The following is a 22,407-nucleotide window of genomic DNA, read 5'->3' as shown; positions in this document are numbered from 1 at the left end:
AGGCCTTCCTATCTCTCTCCTCTCCTTCCTCACTATAGAATCAAGATGTAGGTCATTCCTTCCTTTTATCCAAGGTAAGAGCTAGGAAAGAGACTTCTCCCTTAGATATCTGATTAGGAGGAGCTTTGAGGTCCCAGTGGACCAAACCATAACCTAACTTTTGCCCAATTCTTTGGGCCTGGGGCCCCTGGAAACCTTCTTATCTTCTTTTGCAGGAGGTTGCCATGTTTCTAATTGCCCAATTCTAGCTAGACTGGTAGAGGGTAATTGGTGTTGATGAATGTTTGATGAATGCCTTAATGAATGAAAGGATGAATGATAGCTTAGAGAACTGCCCAGAGCTTGAGCAAAACACAGACAGATCCAGCCATGGTGGTGCACACCTGTCATCCCAGCTACTCAAGAGACTGAGGCAGAAGGCTAGCCTTGGCAACTCAGTGAGACCTTGTCTCAAAATAAAAAGGGTTGGGAATGTAGCTCAGTGGTACAGTGCCCATGGGTTCAGTCCCCAGTTTTTTAGTGGGGAAGGAAGGAGGAGAAGAAGAAGGAGGAGGAGGAGGAGGAGGAGGAGGAGGAGGAAGAGGAGGAGGGGAGGGAGAGGGGAGGGGAAGGAAGAAAGATACAGGAAGAACAGGAAGAGAAGGCTAACATCTTTTATCTCACCAAATGTCCTCATGCCCTTGGGAAGAAAAAGATGAATATAGAAGCGGAAGAATAAAGATAAATTTAAATAGAGACATAAAGGACCTAGAACTAGATACATAATGTCAGAAAAAATAAAAGGTTATTCATCATCTAATCCAAACCTTTAATTTTTCTCCCCTAGATCTAGCTTGGGACAATAAGCTAAGGGATAGTGACCTGTTTAATGTCACTGAGATCTCTTGACTCTTTATTTTGTCCTTCACAAAATATTGGTCTTCCCTTCTCCACATTTACCTCAGACTTACTCATTCCAGAAAAGTACCTCCTGCCTAACCTGGGGATACTTCTTATTGTTTTTTTTTTTTTTAACACTAAAGAATTGATATGAACTTACCTGAAGCTCACTGTCCTGAGGTCATTTTGGCATTTTTCCTGTGGCCTCAAGGGTGCTCCTTACTTAAAGAGAAAGCCAGAGGAGGGTAACAGAGCTAGCCCCTGTCCCAGGCTGGCCCCAGTAGAGGTTTGGTTTGGGTTATGACCAGGGTATGCAAGTGCGGCCTCCTAGAAGTAAGGCCCAATGATCTGCAGCCTTGAGAATTTCTGAAGTCTTGAGCAAAGAACTTTTCCTATGATCATGAATTGAAACATGAATACACATTTTACCCCTTTATAACAACTTGGGTGTCCCTAACAGGACCCATCAATCCCAGGTCCCAGTCTAGGATTTTCTAACCAACTATGTAGTTAGAGGAAAATTTAATCCACATGTATCTGACTCACTGATCTCTAAAGAATTCTAAAGTTTGATTCTGGGAATTATTTGATATGTACTCTGCTCTGCTTTTTTTTTTTTAATCAACTTTTTTGGATGAGTGAGTTGGCCAAAACACAATAAACAGCAACCGTGAGAGAGAGGAGGAGGCTTCAAGTAGAGGCATGACCCACAGGATCTTCCCCTAGGCTAGCTGGGAGCAGCAAAATGGCATGGCAGGAAGCATGCCTCAAACTTGGAAACCTATCTTAGAGTAATAATCTCCCAGCCATCTCTTCTGTTTGAGCTTCCCGGATGTTGACCTCTCCTGAGGAAAATCACCACACCGCAGATTTATGGCATCTGATGTATGTTGCACAGTGATCCCATCATATGGTTCCTACTGTTATCTGAGGTTATCAGGCCTTCCTTACTCTTCTGAAGGCACCAAATCCTTTTTCTCAACAACTTCCCATTTTGAAGAGAAAAAGGATTCTATCAGGAAAGAATTTCCTCAGTTACGGTCACTCTCAACAACCCTCTCCCTCAATCCTTGAGGGCCAGTCCAGCTAGAGAGATGCCATGTTCCAGCTACAACATCTTCATCTTCTCTCGCTATCCACTTCTGCTCCATGGCATTCCCCCAGAGGCCTCTGCCTCCTTCCTTCTGTTCCTTCACAGGTGTCGCTCCCAAGATGGTGCCCAGATAATTATTCTTCATGAAAATCTCAGTCTCAGAGTCTGCTTCCTGGGGACTTGAACCAGAGGTACAAAAGATTTTCAGGCAAAGGGAATATATTACTGAAAGCCCAATTATTTCTATGTTCTCTGGGATCTTGTTGTGCTGTATCTTCTTTTCTCTGAAGTCTTCAAGCTACAACTCTCCTTAGCATATATACATATTCGGACCTTTCCCATAATAAATAAAAAAAATTAAACCTTCCTTCCACTTGAAGTCCTTCTCTAGCTATATCCCACACATCTTCCATTGTGGGCAAGCTTCTCAAAAGAGTAACCTGTATTCTCTTCCTTCATCTTGCATTTACTCCTCAGCCCACAGTGGTTTGGCATGCACTACCACATGGAAGTGCCACTTTGTGAAGTCATCAGGGCCCACCTGCCGTCAATTCTCAGTCTTCTTCTTATTCCACTTGTCAATAGTATTTGATCCCATTGCTTATCCCTTGATCCTGATGTATTTATTTTACTCCTTCAATCTGCATGATGTTGCTCTTTCTTGGATCTCTCTGCTACTCTCTTCTCCACCAGATCCACGTGTGTTGGTTAGCCAATGCAATCTTCTCACTTTACATGCTGCCTACTCTTGGCTGTTATACTCTCATGCCCAACCCCAGACCTACACAAAGGTCTCTTTTCCAAACTTCACTTTAAGTTCTCTTAAGGAGATCAAAGCAGGATTCATGAGCAAGACTCCATCCACCTCTGAATCTACTCACGTTAGCATATATACTTTTATACATTTTTTACTTTTATGAAAATCTCAACATGGAGAAGGATGTCAACATTTCCTCAGAGCCTCTATCTTCTCCTTAATACCCAGTCAGTCACATATCTTGCCAGTTTCACCCTGGAAGTGTCCAACTTTCTCGCTTCTTTCCTTCAGGTTCTCGCTTCTTGCTTTTGCTATGGTCTCCTATTACCCTTCAGCCACTCTTGACCATTCCAATCCACACTACACATAGCAGCAAGAGTGATATTTTTCTAATGCAAATCTTGTCCATCACTCACTCACTTAAAATTCTTCAGTGGCTTCTCATCACTCTCAGGATAAAACAGAAATTCTTCACATAGCATACAAAAGTCCTTTATGATTTGGTCCCGTCTGTCACTCCAGCCTCAGTTCACCTCCCCTTTATGCTCAGACACTGCAAGTCATTGTTCTAATCCCAGGACATAGCAGGTATCTCATGGTTTTGTCTTGGTATTTTCCCTTCTCTCTTCCTTTGCTACCTTTTCCTGACTTGTCACCAGAAAAACTCTTATTCATTCTTCTAGGTTCAACCCCTGCCCTGTGTCCTTCTGGAGGCCTTCTTGGATTTCTCAAGACAAATTTGAGTGCTTTAACTCCCACTCCATCTACTGCATTTGTCACATCTGCCTCTACTATAGGAATAATCATAATGTACTATAGTTATTCATTTGAAGGAGAAGGCTTTGCCCACCCCCACGCTCTAAACTCTTGGAGAGTAGTGTTCGTATCTTTGTATCTTTGTATCTCTTACATAAAGTACAGGGCTTGGCCTAGAATAGATATTCAATAAGTATTTAATTAGTATTAATTCCTAGCTTTTATTGCATGCTTTTAATAGGGCCAGGCCAAGCGCTAAGCACTTTAACATCCATTATACCATTTAGTTCACACAATTACAATTACCCTATGAGGTAAGTGTCATTACTCCTATTTTAAAGATGAGAAAACTGAGGCTCAGAGAGGATAGGTAACCCTTCTAAATCAGTGAGATGAAAGAGCTGTGAGCCATGCTCTTACCCATGATGAGAGTGTGTTGCTATTTGCAATTATTCACTGTGATAAAGATTCAGCATAGGGGAATCTGGGTGGAGCCCCTGGGAGCTGCTTTCTACATGGTCTCTCTTACCCCAGTCCATTCAGTATCTCTACCATCCTTTCCCCATTAACTCAGGTCTTGAAACCTGCACTTGGCAAAGTTTAGGCATTTCCAGTTCAGCCAGTTTTTGGTCCTGTACCAAAATATTTCTTGCTGATAGGGTCTCACAGTGGCTGCCCAGACCCTTCCTAGATCTGAGATATGGTCTCCTGTGAATTCTGCATGAACTGCTTGCTGACCATGCAGACCTGTAATCAACAAGACTCCATAATGCTTGATTTCTCAGGCTTGGCCATCCAAAGCTGGGGAGCAGGCAGAGTCTCCACCCTCAACTCCAAGCAGGCTGCTTTCCTTATTGACCCACTATTCTTAGTATGTGGGTCCCCTAATCCAGGACCCATCCAGCCTCACTCTGAGTCTTCCTGCCCTGACTGCAGAAGCTATTGCCTGTTCACACTGACAGCAGATCAGGGGCTAGACGGCCAGAGAAAACAGAGAAGTGAGGGAAGACCTAGAGAAGGTCCACAGTGTCTACTGGGGAGGGACATGCTGAAACTGAGTCCAGGATCTCCTCAGGGTCCCCACATCTTCACATTTGGGCTTTAAGACACATGCCCATGTTCTTTGTATCTCTTACATAAAGTACAGGGCTTGGCCTAGAATAGGTATTCAATTCATCCCAGGAGTGCTTTCTCATTATGAAAAAGTTACAATGTAAATAAAGTGAAGTTTTCTTCACTAATAGGGTAAATACTTTATATTCAGCTTTTATTGCTATATTAAAGATCATCTGTACCTGACTACAAATACAGTTTGCCACCTTATCCAGGGATTCCATGTCCGCTGATTTGAACAACTTTGGATTAAAAATATTCAGAAAAAAAATACATCTGTACTGAACGTAAACAGACTTTTTTTCTTGTCATTATTCCCTAAGCAATATGGTACAACTATCTACATAACATTTACATTGTATTAGGTATAATGAGTAATCTAGAGGTGATTTAAAGTATGTGGGAGAATGTGTATATGTAAAAATAAGCAAATGTTATATTATTTTACATAAAGAACTTGAGCACCTTAGATTTTTGTATCTGTGGGAGCCTGGGAACTAATTCCTTGTGTATATCAAGGGATGACTATATTATATTAACTATATGTAGTCATTAACGAGCAAGACTTAAATTTTAGAAATTATTAAAGACCAGATTAATCTGGAAAATAAACTATTTTAAATGAAAATGCATGGATTTTTAAAATTATTTTTATCATAATGCACTTTCTTTTTCTTTTTTCTTTTTTTGCACTAAATGATTTTGTTTTTATTAATTAGCATCCCATATTAAAAAAGACAAATGAGGGAGAGTTCCCTGGATACACACGAAGGATACAGGTAGATGGGCTCAGGAAGCCTTCTGAGTACTGGGAGGCAACACCCTCTAGGAGTGAGCCTTCACCCAGGGGTGCTCCAGGATCTGAGCCAGGGAAACCGGCTCTGAGGGCTGATATCTAAGAAGCTTGGAGACCAAGTCCTGGGCCCCCACAGACATTGAGGGGGGAAATGTCACATCCATGTTGAGGATGCGTCCCTGGGTTTCACTCTGAAAAGTTCTTTCAAAGGGTGGCTTTCCCACCAGCAGCTCATAGCAGAGCACCCTGACGCACCACACGTCCACCTTCTTGTCATAGGTCCTGCCTTCCACTATTTCTGGGGACAAGTAGTCCAGAGTCCCACGTGTAGTCTGCCTCCTGAGGGAGAGAGCATGCACAGACCAGCCAAAGTCTGCAATCTTCACCTCACCCATCAGCCCCAGCAGCAGTTTCTCTGGCTTAATGTCCCTGTGAATCACTTTCTTGTCGTGGCAGTATGTCAGGGCATCTGCCAACTCCTCCATTATCGTTGCTGAAGCGCTGCTCATCTAAGGGGCCGCTTTTCTGCAGCAAGCTGTAGAGCTCACCCCTGGGAGCATACTCCAGAATCAGGGAAATAGCATCATGGAAATGGTTGTACAGGCATAGGGTGTTCTGGAGTTGTAGATGCCCCTGGATCTCGATTTCCCTGCGCAGCTGGTGCTCCAGTCCTGCCTTCTCAATCTGGGCCTTGAAGAGGACCTTCAGGGCCATGATGAAATGGTTCTTCTTCAGTAGAGCCAGGTAGACGTTCCCAAATCTACCCTTGCCCAGAAGTCGCCCGATTTCAAAGTCATTGATTGCGAAGCGCTCAGGGCTGGGGTTCCAGGTTGCATCTGGCCTGCTGCAGCTCCTGCGAGTCTGCGCAGTACGAGAGAGGACCGACTGCCACCCCGGGTGGATGCTGATAAAGGTGAGGGCGAGCCAGGGCCCTCCTGAGCCCTTTGGAGACCGCGGATGAGGTCCAGATGGTCATGAAGACGGGGCCAAGGAAACACAAACAAAGGCGAGAGGTATTGTGGCGGGGAGTGCACTTTAAAATATATATATATATATTAGTTGTAGATGGATACAATACCTCTGTTTTATTTATTTTTATGTGGTACTGAGGATAGGACTCAGTGCCTCACACGTGCTAGGCAAGGGCTCTACCGCTGAGCCACATCTCCAGCTCCTATAATGCACTTTCTCACATACCATCTTGTTTTGAATATGTGTGTGTGTGTGTGTGTGTGTGTGTGTGTGTGTGTTTCTTTCTTTCTTTTTTTTTTTTTAACTTACAATGAAGAGAGGCAGGTAGAGCTGGAACTTTAAATCATGCCAAGTCTATCAATCACTGTTGAAGGCAATAGTGTAGAGCTAGAGACTTCATATACAACATTTTATTAATCTTTATAGCAACCACAAAAGATGGGAATTTTCCCCCTTTTAGAGACAGAAGACGTTAGGCAAATTGCCAGTACCCTCTAGGTAATAACAGAGAAACAGATCTGAAACCAGATCTGATGCCAAAGCTTATGTGTTGCTCTGCTCAATGCCAGGCCTATTTGGTTGGGAACATCTCCAGTTGTATTCCTCTGTGCCCTGGGCTACAGCACCACCTGCCTCAGTGGTCCTGCACCAGGATGTGCCTGGGATCAAACTCTGGTCCTTGCCTGGCCTACAGTGACTTTGCCTTTCTTGTTGGCTTTGTTTTAGCACAGGATCTAGGTTGCTGACATTCTTATCTGACTTGTTGATAGGAGATAGATGATTCTTAGTTGGTGAGCTGGATGTCACAGGAAGCCACCCTTCCCAAAGAGGAGACAAGACAGCCCCTGGGAAGTTCCAAGTTAAGGGCAAAGGCCAATAGGGTCTTTCTGAGAATGTCATTACAGAACTAAGCAGATTTCACTATCTAATTGCCATCTCTTGATAATCTGCCATCTGGATGGTACTTGTCTATGTAATGAACTAATAAAAATAATCCAAAGATCGGCAGGGAGAAGTAGAAAGATTTTTTTTTTGTCAAGAGTTGTTATCTTGGTTCTATAAAATTGGTTCTTGAGATTTTGGGCAAGTTAACTTCTCTCCTGGGGATTCTAAGGTCAAATAGTTACCGAATCATCTTGAAGGTGCCCTTATTTCTGTAATGTTCCAAGTGTCTAGAGTCTCATTTTGGTGGTCCCTCAGGGTGAGTGGTTCTTAGAAAAGACCTGCCCTCCTGCATGGGCTTGTGGGTTGTTAGAACAAGCCTTGGGACTAGGGTCTGGATATCTGTACTTGAGGGCCTGGCTTGTCACAGCACCCTGGCAGAGGTGGCAGTCTCTGTCACAACAACTTTGAGTATAGCCTGTATTTGAGGTTGGGGCAGGCAGAGGCTACGTGGAGGGGAGGGAGCAGTCCCTGGTTCTGGGAAAGAACATGAGTGAATATGTTTCAGTGTGTGAGTAAGAGTACAGTGTGTGTGTGTGTGTGTGTGTGTGTGTGTGTGTGTGTGTAAACGTGCAGTGTGAGTTTATTTATTCAGGGAGAGTTTGCAGTTGGAGGTGTTTGCCGGCAGAGAGCTGCCTGAGTGCTGTGTTTGTTTACTTAGCAGAGTGCAGGAGAGAGACAAGTGCAGGCTTTGGCTTTCTTGGGGGCCACATGGCATGAGAGTGGTCTTGGAGGCCATTTTGAAGGGTCTCCTGTTCTAAAGGTGCGGCTGGTTCTAGAGAGCCCCCTCTGGGACTCAGGCTCTGGTTTACCTTTCCCACTACTTATTCTATTCCTAACAATCCTCTCAAGCAGAGTACAGTTTCTTATTCCCTCCCAGGGTAACTAGCCCATCCTCTGTTCATGCTTGGGGTGGGGGGTGGCGTTTCCTGGCTGCTGAGTGTTGGGGCCCTGAGAGGAAGTAGAGGAGAGGAAGAAGGAATGGTAGTCGGTAACAGAACAATTGGGTTCTAATCTGAGCTCGACTCATCAGTAACTGCCTGTCCTTTGGCAGATCATATAACCCCACTGGGCCTCCTATTCCCTGTCTGGAGAATGACTTCGGTTTTCCCGCAGCTATACATTTTTCAATTTCTCCTTCTCTTTCTCCTTCTTCTCCTCCTCTTGTTTTTTTTTTGTTGTTGTTTTGTTTTGTTTGTTTGTTTTTGTGTGGTGCTGGGGATTGAACTCAGGGGTGCTTTATCACTGAGCTACATCCCCAGCTTTGATTATTATTATTATGGTCTTGCTAAGTTATGGTGGCTGGTCTTGAACTTGGAATCCTCCTGCCTCAACCTCCCTGGGATTACAGGCATGAGCCATCATGGCTGGACAATTTTTTCTTTTGAGAAGACTCAGAGATACATACCAATATCTTCCCATCCCATTGGTCCTGTGACCACAGCTCCCACTCTGTAAACTCAGGCTTGCTTTTACCCCTGCTCAAGAGCTTCCACCTCTTGGCTTAGACTCACTTTTCCAATGGGCAACTGGTTACATCTTCACAAGACAGAAGTCCACTGTCTCTGAGATCGCTGACCTCAGTTTGTAGATCAGTCATGTATTCCTTGACTTCAGGAGAAAGAAGACAAACCAGTAAGATATCTTCATGACTCTGGTCCAGCCTCAGTCACAGAGCAGAGGCTGGAACTGGCAGAGTTTCAGGGTCAGTACTTCCCAGCTGGGTGGCCCAGGGACTCCCCAGAGGGCTCCTACCTCCCTCCCCCTACCCTAAGGCCCCAGCAATGCGTGTCTGCAAGAGAGCACTGGCTCCTTAGACACAGGCTGGCTGGCAGCCAGGGGTGGTGTTCTGGCTCCTGTACCAGCCAGATGGGGTGGCAGGAAGGCCCTGTTAATCCCCGGGGAGAAAGCTCTTTGGCAAACAGAAAAAAGTGGTTGCCGGCACCATGCCTCTATCCTGGGGCCCAGGAACACCATATCCCCAAGACTTCTGGACAAATCTTGGGCCTTACTTTCTGTCCTCACACTCCAGCTTCAGGTTAAGACTTCTCTGTAATCGGTGGTCTACCCCTGTGCCTCTCAAAAACTGAAGAATTATGAAGCCAGCGGGTAGATGGGCACTTCATCCCCCTCTAGGCTCCAACCTTCTGTATCTGTTATTATTAGCTCTTGGGCTTTCCTAGCAATGTTTGGAGAAACAACCAGGATTGCCTGGCTCGGGACTACTAAGTCCCTCATCTCCTACACCATCAGCCTACCTCCCACATCTGCCCCTGATGCACATGCATGCACCATACACATCCATGCCAGCCTCCTGCTGCCCAGGCTGCCTTTTCTGGTGCCATATAGAACCAGATGAAGAGCTGGAAAAATCACTCCAGGGCTAAAGAGAATCAGTGTGGAAAATTGGTGGGGGTGAGGGGATGAAGTCAGATATAGCAAAGGCAGCCAGCTGGGAGGTTGTGTTCTGCCCAGCACACTTCCTACTATCCTCCCTTGGAACCAAGACTGGCCTGAGGGGCTAGGCCCAGCTTTGGTCTATATTTTCTCTGCATGACTACCTGGCACATCACCTGTGAGGAACTGCCAGCTTTCTGCTTCTCCAGGGGTCCTGCCCTAGTACCAGTTCTGGGAAACAGAATTCTTGCCCCCAAGCCAATCCCTCCCCACACTCAGCTGTTGTCACACTTCCCTAGGCACCAAGCATTGGGGCATTTCTGGGTTTTCCCTCCCTATACTTGCCTTGTTCTCCATCCTCATTTCTCACAGCCTGGTAAGGCTTTGAACTTGAGCTGAGTGGTATAGGTTTCACTCTTCCCAACAGCAAAAAAGAATTAAAATCTGCTGTGAGTTGGTGAGCTCTCTATATTCCCAAGGGAGATGGTACAGTTTGGGCTTAGAGAGTCATTTAAGCACCACTACCAGGCTTGATTCAGAAAGGGGTGGTGCTTTGGTTCCTAGAGAGGGTCAGGAGTAAGGGTCAGTGGGGGACCCCACCAGGTCTTCTCAGGTCATGACTTGGTTCTGGCATTCCCAAGGGGAACACTCAAACCAAGCAAGGTCCACTGTGTCCAGGTGGAACCATTCCCAAACCAATTTCTATCAGGGATCATTTCCCAGAAACGTTCCAAGATGGGAAATCACAACTGAAGCTAGTTGTTTAGATCGGAAAATCTGGGTGTAATGTCATTAGAGAAACCAGTCTCCTCATATGAACCTTTGATGGCAACTTCTCCCTGCCCCTTGGCCTGTCTATTCCTCTCTGCCTGAGTCACGATAGCAGTCAACAACTTGGACATGGAGTTTTATGATGTGCCAAGTGCTCCCACGTGCACTGTGGCATTTACTCCAAACAGCCTTTTTAGCTCTACTTGGTGGAAGCCAGTACAGAGGTCCTGTGAAGCATGGGCCCTATCCATGTCTTACAAGCAGGAGGCTGCAGGACATCTGACGTGAAACCTTGTTTTCTCTCCATGGAATACTTTCTGCTGGAGACTCAGAGAAGTGTGGAGCATCCTGATGCTTAGAAGGCAGAAAGGGGCTGACTGGGCTGGCTTTTAGTGGTAACCTCTCCCCTCCCAGGTCCTTGGGAACATACTTCTAAGAGGTCTTGCTCTCTTCTGAGACTCTCTTAACTCCTTCTTCTCCCCAGGTGTGAGACTCACTTTTCTGTGTGTGAGCCAGATCAAAGCTTTTCCCTTTCTTCTTTTTCTCAAGGTCGTCTGCCCCTGAGAGCCCTGTCTCCTTCTCCCTCCCTTCACCACTTCTTACTGCTGAATATTTTTGCCCTTGTTTTAAACGTGGGGACAGTAGTCATCATGCAGAGATGACAGCACTCCATGGTGCTTGGCTCCAACTCAGTTCTTTCTCCTGTCCTCAGACCTACTATGTGCGTGACCTTGAACAGGAATTCAGACTCTTTCTGGCCTCCAGGAGCAGATGACTCTAGGTATCCAAACCTAGACTTGGGGAGGCAGAGTGAGGGAACAAACTCTGTTCCAGGCTCATTGGGTCCCCTAGGGCCACATGCCTTTCACCCTCTGACCTTAGAATCCCCCAGCCTGGCCTCTCGGGGAAGGAGATTGTGCAAAAGCCAAGTTTATCCTAAATAATGTGATGAATACATTGGAGGGGGTGGGGTGGGGTAGGTTTTATCCAAAACACATGTTATTTCCACTATTCTAGTTATCTTGGATATTTCCTGCATGTTTATCACCATGGCAACTGACTCAGCACGAAACCTCGTTTGCTGGGCCCTGGGGTCCGGCATAGTGACCATGTGGTGTCAATTTAAGCCTCTCAGTACTTTTTGGTCTTTCTATCTATCTCCCCCAGCATGTGTCTGTCTTGCTACTTTTTGTCTTTGTCTCTATCTCTCTCCCATTCTGTCCCTGGGTCTTTTCATCTTTTTTTTCTTCCAGAAAATAGTTGCCTTTGTGTGATACAGGGTATCACCTATAGGTAGAACAGTGCCCTGCTCTCCCACTCCAAGCCCTCCCTTGGTCCCTGCTAGCAGTTCTTGACTAAGGATGTCCTAGGACAGACAGGAAAGCTACATGACAGAGGAGGCACAAGTCAACTTTTGGTGGAGGAAGGTCTCAGCTCGGCTTAGGTCTCCTTGTTTGAAAAAGGCCGTGCTATCTACCTGCTAGGTTGGGGGCCAAAGGCCTTGCCAGAAGGGTAGACTTAGGATCTGGGAGATACTGGTCAGAAAGATGTGGGCTTTCTCTTCCTGACTTTACTGGTTATATGGAAATGGGTGTCTACATGTCAGAGCCTTTGTTCCCTAGACTTTGGGAGTAGACAGGGACAGAAAGGCAGGGAAAGGACTCAAACTCTAAGAGAGAAGCAAAGAGGTAGAGGCTTGGCAGCTGAAGGGCCATTAGGTTGTGAGGCTCTGGGCTGCCCAGGTGCCCTCTCCATGCCCAGTTCTTTCTCTCTGGGAATTGGGGTGTAGCAGAAACATGGCAGACAGCAGTGTTCTCCCATGGAAGCACCAGGCAACAGGAAGGGTGTTGACCATAACAGTATGTGAGGGAGCTGGGCCAGCAGTCTGGAAAAGGCACTGTGAGCAGACGGAATGTAAACAGACAGCTCCTTGGGAGGTGAGGATGTCTTCTGGCCCTCTCTCTAACCCCAGGTCTTGCTTTCCTTCATGTCCAGAAAATCCAAGACTGGGTGGATCTTGTTAGCCACTTTCTACCAAATATATGGCATCCATACTCTTTTGGGGAGAACTTCTTGGACCATCTTCCAAACCTTTACATTTGACTTTGGCTGTTTCTTATCATGCCCAATCCCTCAATAAGGTAAGCCTGGGAATTATAATGGACCCACATTTCCAGGCAGAGGTCATACCCACTATAAGATGGCTTGGAAAAGAGGCAAGGAACTAGAGTGTGAAAGAGGGACTGGAATCCAACAATGAGCCAGAAACTGTCTTCATCACGGCCACTACAAGCTCAGTTCAAGGCAGCAGCCTGAACTAAGTCCGAAGGGATTCAAGAAAAGCTCCAGTCCTAATACAGAACTGAAAGGCCAAATGGGAAACTGAGGCAGGACCAAGTAGACAGAAGCTTAAGACAGTGGGTTGCCAGGAGTGGTCTGGTGTGAGTTATGGAACCAAATAGATGTGGCTCCAGTTTCAGCTCCACTCCAGAACCTTGAGCTAGTCAGAGCGCTCTCTGAAGAGTATTCTCACCTGTAAGATGGAGACAGTACTGATTCTGTGGAGCTCTTGTAAGGAGTAACTAAGATATTCTGTGGGAAGCTCCCAGAACAATGTCTAAGATCACATGGAAGACCCTTAATATGGTTCTTCCTGGCTGGGATGTGGCTCTGTGATAGAGCAAGTGCCTAGCATGCATGAGGCCCTGGGTTCAATCCACAATACTGAAAAAAAAATGTTTTTTCTTCTTTCCCCAGAAAGGGGATGTTTCCAGACCTAAGACTGATGTGCTTCTTGTTTTTCTCAGGATGGGTCCAGTTCCTGTCTGGGACAACAGTGGGAAGGGGGAATGCCGATAGCTGAGAGAACATCAGGACTCTGAACGTTCAGAGGAGGGGCAGTGGTGGATGGTTGGCAGCTGTGAATGGGAGGAGTTTAGTGGGGTCCCTGCCAACATGCCAGAAACCAAGTCAGTATCCAAATTCCCTCTCTTTCCTGGGACAGTACAAGCCTGATTTAGGAGGCTCCATTGCATTGGTCCCATCTCCTGAAGTTCTGGAAAGTGCTAAGCCCAGGTAGAGAGACAACCTGAGGTTACTATGTTAGAGAATAGAGTCTCTAAGGAGCACAGCGCCTGGCATGTGGCAGCAAGTAGATGCAGAAGTCAGACAGCAAGAGCTGTAGTGTAAAGCCCAGGACCATACAGTGTCCAGTGCATGGGACAGATGGCTGAGAGAGGCAATGGGAGTGTGGGATTGCCAAGTGGGTCTGGCATTGTCCTCCTGGTGCCTCCAGAGCTGAGTGTGGAGCAGACAGAGGCCCCTGTTGGGCAGTCACATGCCAGGTCATCCCACCTCAGGGACGGCCTCTTTCTCTACTGCCATGTGTCCAGTCAGAGTTTCCAGCTCAAACCAAAGTCCTGGCATGGACTTTAGTCCTTGCACTGCTCTGTTACCCAGAATGAGCCAGCTGTCCTCTGCTTTCCTGTTTGATAAAGAGGCTGGGAAGAAAATAAAAGGGAAAAAAAAGTTTATGATCATGAAATTGAGATGAATGTTAAAATCAGAACGGTGAGCTAGACAAGAATCTGGAATGGCTATCAGCTAATTCCCTTGTCTTTCAGGCCCAAACAGGAACAAACCTGGAGATAAATGGCTATTAGGGCAGGGATGTAGCTCAGTGGTAAGGCGCTTGCATGAGTGAAGCCCTGAATTCAATCCCCAGTTCCAAAAACAATAAAAATAAAAATAAAGAGCCTGGGGATGAAGAGGAAATGCCCTTAGATGCCACTAGAGAAGGTAGTGGGCCTGGGGGACAAAGAAGGGCAGTGAGGTTTGAAATGGCAGCAGAAGGCTCCAGTGCCAGGGAGACAGGCTACCAGCTCCCCCACTGTGGGGCCATTAGGAGTTCTGGGTGGAGGGAGGGGCTTTACCGCCCTCCCCAGTCTCTCAGTTCTTCCCACGGACACCACAAGTCAAGACCCAACTGTCTCCTCCCAGTGACTCAGGCTTTGGCTGCCCTCCTGCCCACACCCAGGGCTGTGGTGTGGGTGCTCAGGAGGAGGGCTGCTCTGGTCACCAAGGCTTTGGTGGCCAAGGAGACATTTAGGTGGAGAAGTCCTTTGTGCCCTCCTGGCCATGTCACATTGGGCCACCCCAGGAATATGGGATTGAACTCTGGTTGGGGCTCTGTCCTCCTCTTTTTGCCCTGAGCATGGCAGGCCACTTGCTTCTCACTAGCAAACTGCACGATAAGGCTATGTGCATCTTTTTCCTCTTTCTGGAGCTGTGGGTAGACAGTGGTGGGTGGACGGAGCCAGGGACAGGGCAGAGGACATGAGAAGAGTCAGCCAGGGCTGAGCAGGGGCTATGGCTATGTGGAGCAAAGCCACACAGAAGCCAGAGGACACCACTGTCCCTGCTGGAGCCCAAGATAGCCATGCTGGATCATAACCAGATCCAAGGAAGAGGGAAAGGTAGAACCAATGACATTGTGATTGTAGTTGTAGCTGGGTGTTAATCAGAATAACTAGCATTCATTCATTGAGGACCAACCTATACAGGCTGGTTCACATGTATTACTTATTGTTATTTTTTTTATTGCTGTGTAACAAATCATCATAACAGCAAAAATTTGGACGACACAAATCTTCAGATCACAGTTCTCCAGGTCAGATGATGGGCATAGATGGCACAGTCAGGTCCATGGCTCAGTGTTTTACAGGCTGAAATGGAGGCCGGCAGGCATGGTCATGTACCTTTCTGAGGCTCTGGGCATGTATCTACTTAGTTCTTGGCACAATTTAGTTCCCAGCTTCTAGACATCATTTAGGTTCCTGGTCAAGAGCCCCCTACATCTTCAAACCAGCATGTGAGGAATCCTTTACCATGTGCCCCACCTCTGACTTCTTGGCCTTCAGCTACAGAGATGTCTCCACTTTTGAAGAGCTCCTGGAATTAAATTAGACTCTTCCAAGTCATCTCTCTTTTGCCCTATAACATAATATAATCACAGAAGTGACATCAACAGGCAGAAATCATGGGACCATCTTCAACACTAAAAAAATATGTGTTGTTTCTCCAAAATGAAAACTGCTTTGGCATCCTGTATGTCACCAGGAAGCCCTACAGCGGTGAGATCTGCTGTGGACTTTGCCTCGTGACCAGGGGCAACTCGTCTTTCTTTTCAACCTCAGTTTTCCCCTGAGTGAACTTAATTCTTTTAAATCCACATGTAGGAATTGGGCACCAATAACCAAGAATGGACAACATGAACAGGGATTCATAGTCTAAAAGTGGCAATGGAAATATATAGAAGTAAAAGGCTAAAAAAAAAAAATCCCACAATAGCTGAGGTAGGGTCCCTGAGGTATGGGGAGAGAATCCACATGCCATGGAGAAGGGCAGAGGGAAAGAGCCTGGCTGCAGTTGGAGTAGAGAAGAAAGAGGGGGGAGACTGGGGAGGCTCATGAGTGGGACATCAAGTACGTAGATAAGCGAGCATCTGCCTTGAGTGGAGGACAGCACAAGCAAAGGCCTGGTAGGGATGGGCTGTGGCTCACAATGGGAGTGGCCTGTGTAGGCAGGGTAGAGAAGAAGGGAGAAGAGGGGACATAGTAAGAGAGATGCAAGGGCCAGCCTGGAGGTCACAGCAGAAGTAAAAGGCTAAGAAAAGACTCAGTTGTGGGGAGGGAGGGTCACACAATGCTCATGTGGCATTGGAGCTGCTACGGAAATAGCACAGTGCCCTTGCTGCTGGCAGGAAATAAGGCCATGACCAGGTAGTTAGGGGGCAGCTCACATGGAGGATGGGACTCTAACTCTGGCTTTGCTGGTTGCTCACAGTGTGACTCTAAGCTGTACCTGGAACACGTAAGGAATAACCAGGAGCCAGTATGAATTGGGCAGGGTGGAAGTAGGTTAGGGGCAGAGGACACGTGTGTAGCAGGTCACACTGGGTGTTGTAGGTCATTGACAGGACTTTGGCTTGAAAAGTGAAAACAACAGAAGTTATCTTTAGAGCAAGATCTGATTTAAGCATTAAATGGATCACTGTAGTTACTGTGTGAAGAGACTGAGGGTCACAACCAGTGCCTACCACAGCTGGGCAACTGTGTTAAATTCAAGAGAACCACATCGTCACGTCTGTATGTGCTGAAAACTTATACTGGGGAGACAAGACAAGTTAGTGTGGAGGAGTGGATAAGAGCCAGAGCTTTCCAGATGGAAGAATCTGGATTCAAGTCTTCCCACTACCATTCCCCAGCCTAAAAAAATTACTTAAGGTCTCAGTTACCTCAAGAGGAACATTGTGTTAGAAATACCTACATGGTTAGGGTTGTTGAAGGGGCTGACTCACTCTAGACTGTCTGGCACACAGAGGAGACACTGACAAAATAGAAACTGTCATTATTGTTTAAATAACGATGCCAGGTAGCACTGGGCTTCTCTTTAGGGAGGCAGGTGATGAATGTTGATGGGTTTGGGGAGGCAGGAATCATGAGGCATAAGGTCAATGGAAAGAGGGAGGGGGTGTAAGAGGATGGGAACTGGCAGGAATAAGCACAGTATGTCTCTCCACAAAGAGACACAGGGTGAGGTCAGTGTGAAATCTCCAAAGGAAGCCCCAGAAGCTGGGGGGAGAAGGGGAGGGCATGGGCAGGTGCCGGATTTAGCTGGTGGGAAGGCCAGATTCTGAAAAGCATGAACATGAATTATCTAATTGGAGGTGACAGGGAGTGGGAGAGGGACTAGACTGGGGCGGCTGGGAGGGGAGGAGCATGACAACCCCACAGCCTAGCTCAGCTCTTTCCCATCTCTGGGGGCCAGGAAAGGGGTGGACTGGGGGTGGGATCCCCGGCAGGTGTCCAGACGTCCAGGAGCCCTGGACTGCTATGAAGGAGGAGGTAGGCCTGTTTTTCCTGAAACCTGATCTTTGGGGCAGCTGTCCTCCTGCCTGATGGACCTGGGACATTCCTTCCCCAGGAATTCACTCTCACCAGCATCTGGCCAGGGCTGTTTTGGTGAGAGGACAGGAGCTGGGTTGGGGAAGCGGGAGTGGGTGGAAATGGCAGAGCCTCCACTCATGTTCTGGGAGAACCCCTGAGAGGGAGTGAGAGGGTACAGCCTCCAGAGGGGCAGCCACAGACTTTCTCTCTTCCAACTCAGGGTCTGGCCGGGAGGAGAACAAATAGGCCTCCAAATTAGAGTTTGTGCAGCCTCTTTCAGCTCTAGGCCAATGATTCCCAACCTGGACATACTCTGTGCCTAAGTGTCCTTGGAGGTAGAAATGGAAGTTGGGAAGCTGTTTCCATGTTCGTAAGAGAAAAAACAATCCCAGAAATCATGTATCTTCTGCTATAAGGCTAACTCCTTTTCATTCTTTGGATAAATGCCAGCCCTCTGAGAAGTTTTCTCTGACCCTCATATAAGCCAGGTTCCCAGAGGAACAGATGGCTTGTTCAAACAGGAACTTGGAGGAGATAGCAAGAAGGAACTAGTGAGACGCCATTGGCAGGATTCAGGGACACCAACAAGGGGTGAAAAAGCTAACAATGGAGCACAAATCCCCACCTACAGTAGGCTTAAAGGAGTAAAGAGGGTGCAGTTACCAGAACCCTGCAAGCAGGGGATAGGTCCTGTGGCATTTCAGAAGAGGAACAGAACTACAGCAGATCTGGATTCCAGATGGCTGAATGGGGGGAAGGGGAGGGGAATCTGATCTTATCCTCCTCCTGCCAGAAAATCCAATTAGCAAAACCCTGTTGGAATCAAGAGGGCAGAAGAGCCCCCATTGGTGCAGTCCGTCAACCCTGAGAGTCAGGCCAGGCATGCAGAGCAGAATGCAGGCAGGTGTGGAGTCACCTGGAGGGACAGACAGAGCATTCAGCATGCCTCCCAGGCTGCGCTGCAGGCAGAGCATGCCCATCCAAGCCTGTGCTTACCCACAGAGTAGTACTGTCATCTGGCATTTGTAATTGGCTGTTTCCTCAAATGCATCACCCTCAGGACCACAATCTTCCCGAGGGCAGGCACCAGGTTTGTTCATAAATGCTTATAAACTCCAATGGAGAAAAAGAAAACCCAGGCTGCTCAGAACTGAAACATCACACTTATTTTGGGCTGGAATTAAATCATCTCCATGTGGGAAGAGCAGTTATCTCCTGAAATCAGCAACTCAGATTACCAGTTCTGAAGGCCTGAGTAGTAAAACATGAGGCAACAAAGTTAATTAGTAATTTAATGAATTCAGTTTGTTTAGTAGACAAAAATCCTTCAACACAACTCACCTGGTGAGAGGGAGAACAATAAAATGGAGTCCGTGGTGCTGAAAATCTCTGAAAACACCCTATTAGCAACACAGGATGGGCCATTCTGAGGATGTTTTATTTCTTGCATAACTGAGAGTAGGCTAGTGTCTGGTCCCTGAGGCCAACCAAGTATCAGTTATAAATGGGTTTTTGTGGAGCAGCCCTGATGGTTCTGCCTTCATCTCTCAGTCTCTACTGCTTTTATCAAGCCAAACTCACCCAAGGATACCTCCAGCATGACCTGTACCCCCAGCATGCTGAGTCTCACTATCTTCATTCCTGGTCACCCCGGCCTCCTTTCTTTTATTTTTCTTGTCTCTCTCCCTTTCTTTTGTGGTACTTGGGATTGAACTCAGGGCCACTCTATCACTGAGCTACAAACTCAGCTCTTTTTATTTTGAGACAGGGTCTCAAGAGATCCTCCTGACTCAGTCTCCTGAGTAGCTGGTATTTCAAGCATGCACCATTGTGTCTGGAATCCTTTCTTTTCTCTTACCTGGTAATTCTGATCATATTATGCTCCTACTCAAAATCTCACAATGGGTTCTGATTTCATTCTGGAATACAGCCCAGTTTCCTTATCAGGACAAAAAGCCCCTACAACTCTCACTGCTACACTTAGGCCCTGACTAGGAGTCCTTCTCCCTCTTGCTCCCATTAGTTCTTCAGGACTCAGCTTAGATTCCCTCAGAGGAAGCTTCCGAGAGCCCCCTATTAGATTCTCATTATGGCCCATGCTTTTCCATTACAGTGCTCATTTAAACTGGAAAAAAAAATTATCGCAACTCATTGCACATTAAATAGTGTCTGTGAGCTCAGCCATGCAGGAGCCTGACCTGCCTTCTCCTTAGCTGGATCCCCATTGCCTGCCCAGTTCTCTTCATTACATATTTGTTGAACAAATAACAAAATTGAAGGTCTTTCTTGGAATGCCAACAAGCTTGTTGGGGAGACAAAGATTGACATATAAAAAGATTCAGAACAACGAGGGATGATTTGTGTATAGCTATTTCCAGATAGCTTGGCCCCCATCATCAGAGCTTTAGGAATTCAGAAAAAGAAGGAAAGTGCATTATTGATCTAGTGAAGATTTGGCCTGAGGTCACTCATTCCACGGGGAAGGGAAGAGAGCAAGTAAAGTAACATTGGTTGTGTACCTACAATATCCCAGGAAACTTAATAGAATACCTTAAAATCTTCATGCTTATACTAGTTTTATAAATGAGGAAACTGAGGCCCAGAAAAAGTGAAGTGAAATCAGCCATCCAAGGTCACACAGCAAGTAAGTAGCAGAACAGGGAGTCATACCAGGCAGGTCAGACTTCAAGCTTGCATTCCTGTCACCAGGCATAGGAAGCAGGTGGTGAGAAGTCACTCCCAAGCCAAGAGGGCATTTGGGTTTGAACTGTGGCTCAGGATAGAAGGGCATCTCATCCATGGGGATGCTGAAAGCTGGCCTTGTTCTGACACTGAACTCAGGCCTGAGATGCCATTAGGTGCATACATGGGGATCTCAAGGGGTCATGCAGCAAGCAAGGCAGTTGGTCCCATGCCAGAGCAGCTGCAAGTCCTTGGAGATGGCCTGAAATTGGACAAACTCTGGAATAGCTTGGATCTGGGCATTTCTCCCAGCATTTGACTTTGGACAAAAACACTGAAGCTGTGGTTTGAGATTTTCCTTCCTCAACAAAACTCAGCACAGGCTGTTAAGAAGGATCCAACACAGGTGAGGAGAGTGGGGTGGGGTGGGATGGGTTGCCCTGTCTCAGTGAGGTGGGGGAGGAGCAGGAGGGGGTCATTCCTGCCAGGCTGACCTCAGCTGGGTAATGTGATCAGCCTGTCATGGTTCTGAGCCTTGATTTGGGAAGAACAAAGAGGCCAGGCCCCTTTGCCTCCTCTAGCCCAGGAATGCAGCTGGGGGCCAGGCCGTGACCAATCCGGAATGCAGGTTGGGAGCGCAGCGAATGCGGTTTGTAGAGCAAGGCTTTCATGCATTGATGGGAGCCCCGCTTACAAAGCCAGGCTGACATGCCCCCGCGCTTCCAACTTTGATATCCCAGCCCCGCCTTGGGGGAGCTGAGCATCCCCAAGCTGTCTCGCCCTGGATTGCCCTGCTGTAGCCCTTGAGGTATTGGTATAGGGTGGAGAGTGGAGAGCTCAAATCCATACTCCCTCCCCAACCCCACTAATATTCCTAGGATCCAGCATCCCCTCATTTATCTCTCTCCATCTCAGGAAGTCTGAGAAATAGGCAAGGGGATAGAGACAGGTTCCTGCTAAGCCAAATCTCAGCTCCTAGGTCTGGGGAGAAATGGATGGATAGACAGATACACCAGGGGGAGGCTGCCAGGCCTCAGGAAGTCACTGCTCTGAGCTGGTCACAGAAACCTCTTAAGGCTACCCCCTCCAGGGAAATAAATAATGGTGGGGTTGGGGGGTCTGACTCCCAGTGTGGACATCTGAATGCTTTCTGCCTTCCAAAGTTTCTGGCTGCCCCACCCCCAGCATCTCTTCCCAATGACAGGTCACTCAGTGTGGGGTCCTCCTGGCCTGCCCTTGTCTGCCTTCCCAATTATCCAATGCTCCTCAGTCCTGCCTCCCCTGTGCTCCATGCACTTCCTTTCTTCCTGGGTGTTAATAATAACAATCCTTTATAGTTTACAAAGCACAATGAGATACACTAACTTATTCTTATGAGAGCCCTATGAAGTGAGAACTCTTCCCTTCAGTGTATGCAGGAAGGTAGAAGGCAGGGAGCAGGTGGAGGGTGATGAACTGCAGGCTCACATGGATGCTGTTGAGTTAGATGAGCCCTGGAGTGGAAATGGGGAGATGCCAGTGACCCAGGGGCTAAAATAGTCCATGAAGTGAGGGTTCAGAAGCTTGGAGGATATTCTGCTTATTTTTCAATTTCTGGTCTTTTACACAGAACCTGGAGAAGTGGAGGTATTTAAGAAATGTTTGTGCTTGATTTGAATGTGTCCATTGTTCCCCTGCCTTATCTCCTTTCCTTTAGGAAAGTCTGCTCTCATGAAAGAATCTGATAGCCACATTGAAATATAAATGACAGATGATAGTTCACAAATTATGCCTCTCAAAGAAGTTAGTTCTTACATTACAGATGCAATTTCAGTGAGGAGAGGCTGGACAATCTCCATGATTACAAGAGTCATGTAAAAAGAATGGAAGAAAGGGCTTCCCCCAGAGGCCCCTGGCCTTCCAAGAGTCCAAGGATTCATAGGGAGGAAATATGATGGGTAGAAAGCTCTGGGCTTACTCTCTGATTTCCTCTTTGTGTTAGTCAGCTTCTGTTGCTGTGAGAAAATACCTGAGAAAATCAATTTAAAAGGAGAAAGGATTTATTTTTCATGGTTTTTGAGATTTTGGTCTATTGGTCATTTGACCTCATTGCTTTGAGTTTTTGACCAGCAGAACATTGTGGCAGGAGCATGTGGAGGAGCAGAGCTGCTCACTTCATAGTGACCAGAAGCAAAGGGGTGGGGAGGAAGGGGCCAGGACAAGTTAGAGCCTTCAAGGACACACCCCTAGTTCCTCTAACTAGTTTCCATCTCCTAAAGGTTCCACCACCTTCCAAATGTGCAGCCAGCTCCTGGAGACCAAG

The 22,407-nt window shown here is 47.0% G+C and overlaps 1 protein-coding gene and 1 pseudogene across 9 annotated transcripts in view; one reads left to right on the top strand and one right to left on the bottom strand.

Annotated features, from left to right (window-relative positions):
* Cdon (cell adhesion associated, oncogene regulated) overlaps positions 1-22,407 on the top strand; it is a 178,411-nt gene that overhangs the window by 11,096 nt on the left and 144,908 nt on the right. The window lies entirely within an intron of this gene.
* On the bottom strand, positions 5,424-11,578 carry LOC101974678 (aurora kinase C pseudogene; annotated as a pseudogene).

This window comes from Ictidomys tridecemlineatus, chromosome 4 (genome assembly GCF_052094955.1).
Source record: "Ictidomys tridecemlineatus isolate mIctTri1 chromosome 4, mIctTri1.hap1, whole genome shotgun sequence".
Classification (NCBI taxonomy): Eukaryota; Metazoa; Chordata; class Mammalia; order Rodentia; family Sciuridae; genus Ictidomys; species Ictidomys tridecemlineatus.
Note: the sequence above shows the minus strand (reverse complement) of the source record. Positions and strands in the feature narration are given on the sequence as shown.